At 41.7% G+C, this 4,099-nt stretch overlaps 1 protein-coding gene across 1 annotated transcript in view; it reads left to right on the forward strand.

Moving 5' to 3' along the window:
* Positions 1-3,145, forward strand: part of fgfr3 (fibroblast growth factor receptor 3) — a 40,034-nt gene extending 36,889 nt beyond the window's left edge. The window contains 1 exon segment of the mRNA XM_076975582.1: positions 1-3,145. This exon segment is cut by the window's left edge and continues 357 nt beyond it. The gene's annotated coding sequence lies outside the window, so the exon portion shown is untranslated.
* Positions 3,146-4,099: the final 954 nt, after the last annotated feature.

Below are 4,099 nucleotides of genomic sequence, written 5' to 3' on the forward strand. Positions count from 1 at the left end.
TAATCTCCGTAAACAGACAGAAATCCACAGGGTCAAAGTGATCCTGCTTTCAGGCAACCCCACACCATGACAACCCACACAGCACTTCTGCCCCGCCCACCCCCCACCAACCCCTCCCACTGACCAGGTGAGCTCACAGTCAGGGGCGGACTACAGGAGAAGCTGTGTGTCTTAAACCCGGACCGCTCGGCCAGGAAGGGACAGACATTGCTGCTCACCCTCATCCTCCAGCTCCTCTTCCTCTTCCAAACCTGACATTCTGTTTTTTTTACTGTATTTCAAAAGAGAATTCCTATTTTTCTACTTGGCCAGTTGTTCGTTTTTTTTTTTTTTTTGTCTTTTTATTACTCTCGGCATTTTGAGGGGTGAAGCCATTCCGTGCCTACAAGCACAGACGCGGCAGGGCGGGACGGGTGTGTCCGGACAGCTACGCACTGTGCCGTTCTGCACATGACAGCCAGGAGCTTTGGGGAGCGGTGCTGTTTACCACGAATATGCGAGACACTTCTGAGAATCAGACTCAGTCCATTACTTACAAATACATGGCCAGTTTTTATTTTTCTTCCATTATGTTCATGAGATTCTTTCACGGAGAAGAAAGGTTTAGATGTGAGATTTGATCTGAGAAAATATCATTGTGTGCTTTGTATGTAACAAAATTTTCTATTGTAAATATATAGATATAAATATGTATCATATTGCAGTAAACAGCAGTGTATGTAAGGAAATAATTGATTTTTTTAATGAGTTTTAAGAAAGGAAGCAATGCATTGCGAATGAGTGTACACTGTTGAGGTCATGTAAACATTTAATCTTAAAAAGCAAAACAAAGGTTTATTTGAATTAACATGTATATTTGTAAAGCTATTTATAGACTTAACATAAGGGTTTAAGATCTAAAGTTATAGTCTAGAGTTTTGGTACTGTAAACAAAGGGGTTTTTTTCCAGATTTTAATTTTGTAAGTTATTTACCGCCGAGGTGCAACTTTTCCCAGATGGTGGATTTGGTTTTGTTTTCAGCTTTTTTTCATCTTTGTGGGGCTTCGTTGTTGTTGTTCTAGCTCTTTGTTCACAGTGACAAGAATGTATAAAACACTATTGGCAATATATGTACCAGTCTAACTCCGTGAAGCGGAAGAGTGATCTTCAGACGTGAACAAAGGATGCCAAATGTTTTACGTTGTTTTGACTGTGATCTCAATGTTCAGTCCTGAAATATGAGGACCACATGTGGTTTTCCACAGAGAGGAAAATGTCCCCTGATGCACAAAGTGTAGAAAACAGCACTTGTCATAGTTTAACAATCATTAGAAACATTACGTTTATCATTTATACTTTATTACAAACCCTAAAAAGTGAAGCAATTAAAACAAGACATAGAATCGTCTTTATTTATTCAGCGCAGCTAGAGGTGAAGTGTTACAGAAGGGACGGCTCTCTCTCACAGTGACCTCTGTGGTCCCATATGTTGCTCTTTGATATGAAGGAATGCTATGTGGTTAAAACCCAAGCAGCATGAACTAAGACAGTAGTAACTCTATGGTCACGCTGTTTTAGACTAGCATGTTTAATGTGTGCTTCTTCGTATTTCTTTTCTTTTCTTCTTTTCTTTTTTTGACTTTTCTCCTGTGCGCTGAGGGAAGATGTTCACCGCTAAATAGCTGCGAGGTCAATCTCCTGCTTCCATCTATGTTTGTAAAGTGTAAACTCTCCATCTTCCCTACTGTGCTGCTTACGTTATTGGACACAGGTCCTTTTTTGTTATTTAGTTTGAGAATGCATTGCTGTCACACTGGTGTCCCTGGCCATGTCACTCTACAGGACGGGATGTCTTGGTTGTGTCTCAGGGTGTCCTTTGACCACTGCGCTCAAACAGATCACCGGCAATAATCTACGAAGGGTCAAAGGATCAGGCAATAAGGTGATGCGTGTGCTGCTAAAAACAAGAAGTCTGTAGATTTGATAACTGAAGTTTTAAAGTGTTTCTCTATCCTATCAGATTGTTATTGGCCCATTTTCCTGTCCATTAAGTGCCTAGCCCCAAGAGGGGGCTCAATGTTTTGATAGAGGTTTTGAATGTGCAGCTGTAGGACAGAGGCGGGGTGTTTCCTCAGTATTCAGTATATTCAGTACGGCACTTCTTTACCGTCACCCTCAGATCGAGGCACCCGAGACATTCGTAGGAATGTTCCATCTCTACTTCCTCCAGGCCATTCCCCCGAAGGAGAGAGCGTTGGATGGTTAACGCCTGGTTTCTTTTTTGTTTGGAGTTGCCTCCTCAGTCCTTGGAACATGCTCTCCCCCGGTTCTATTCTGTTTGACCTTTACCCTCTGGCTTAACTGTCTCTAATCTACTACTGAATCCCTTCCAGCCCCAACGCTATGGAGAGCAGCACAGTCCTCTCTCCTCCTGCTCAAAAAATCCACATTATTATTTATTTCAGTCTATTTATCGTTGTTTCTTTAGATTTACAAATTCTTTACACCAGTAAGTGTTTTGGGGTTGAAGACAGTTCACGCCAAGTGACCTGGCGAATGTTTACATTTACCTTCTAACAGCTCTTTGAGACGTGGTCTTTCCTGCCTTTGTTGAAGTGGCTCAAACAATTAGCAATATGGTCCGATGGCCATCAGTTTGAGTTTCACTTTTATACTTTTCTTTTAGCTCTATTTAATAGTGTCATTCAGCTCTTATTAGAAGAAAAGCTATTAAGTTAAATTATAGGTTTATTCTGCAGATTATTACTACATATCATGTAGGTTTTATAGATGTGAGGTTTGTTTTAAATAGAAGCTAAAGCAACCTTTGCTGTACTTTTCCTCACAAGAGTTAGTCCAACAATGCATTCCACATAGAAGTTCTTGTGCTATGTTGTAAGGGAATGAGATTGGTCAGAATTCAAGTACCCAGGTCATTCAGGCTCCATCTAGTCCTCTTCTAACAGAAAACGGGGAGGCTGAGTTTACTAACCATTTGATATGAATACCTTCTTTTCATCTGAATCTCTGCTCTCTGGAACATTCCGTGGTAATTCAGCTCCACTTCACAGAGGTGGCGTGCTTAGGACTCTCGAAACCCACAGTCTGTGCCTGACAGAACTTTGCTGTCAATTGAAACATTTTCAATAAACACTACAAAATTGATCATCTGGTGGTGTTTTGATTCTCCGCTCACCATTCTGTGTTCTTCTATGTTGTTATCTTTCATAGTCTTTCATTGCTTTCTGGTGGGACAAATGCATTATTCAATAGCAAATGCTTATTACAGTTTTAAAAGACCACGTTTTTTTTCCCACATTCCCATCTTAGCCTTCAGCATCAATCTTGCTTTCAATTTATTTATTCATTTTCCTTAGAAAAACAACTCGGTGCCATTTGCAGTTAAATAGACAAAAATATCAGTGAAGGTAAAAGCAGAGGGCCGTGTAAACAGAGCAGGTGAACACACAGTGTGTGTGTGTGTGTGTGTGTGTGTGTGTGTGTGTGTGTGTGTGTGTGTGTGTGTGTGTGTGTGTGTGTGTGTGTGTGTGTGTGTGCATGATGGAGTCCTGCAGGCTCCCTGGATTCTAAAGTCTCAGATGTAGTCTACACTTGGAGTCCTGAAGAGGCTTATTCATTGTCTGTGTGTGTATGTGTACTTAACAGTTCTAGAGCCTCTTTCACAAATATGTTTGCAGTGCTTGGGAGAGCCCATATTAAATGAATGTTTCTGTTGCTGAGCTGGGTTTGCTCTGGGGTCTGCTCCCTCCCTCTCTCTCTCTCTCTCTCTCTGTCTCTCTCTCTTTCTCTCTCTCTCTCTCTTTTCTGCCTTGCTTTCACCATTGTTCCTTCTTCTCAGAGCTCCATTTCTCATCAGGGTACTGAGCATGATGGAGAACCCTAGCCTAAGGCCTGAAGTGTCATCTTTTTCTGGACACCTTAACTCCCTAGTTGGCCTCAGAACTCCTGTGTTTGTTAGCTCCAACTCTCTAACAGGGAGCTTTTAAAAAACGAGGACCATTAGTGTGATGGCGTAGCAGCATCAGGGGAAGAGTGGTGTGGTAATGAGACGGGATAAGACAAGCTGGGAAATGGCTTCATTATCCGAGACAGTGTACG

Source organism: Brachyhypopomus gauderio, chromosome 15, assembly GCF_052324685.1.
Source record: "Brachyhypopomus gauderio isolate BG-103 chromosome 15, BGAUD_0.2, whole genome shotgun sequence".
Taxonomy (NCBI): domain Eukaryota; kingdom Metazoa; phylum Chordata; class Actinopteri; order Gymnotiformes; family Hypopomidae; genus Brachyhypopomus; species Brachyhypopomus gauderio.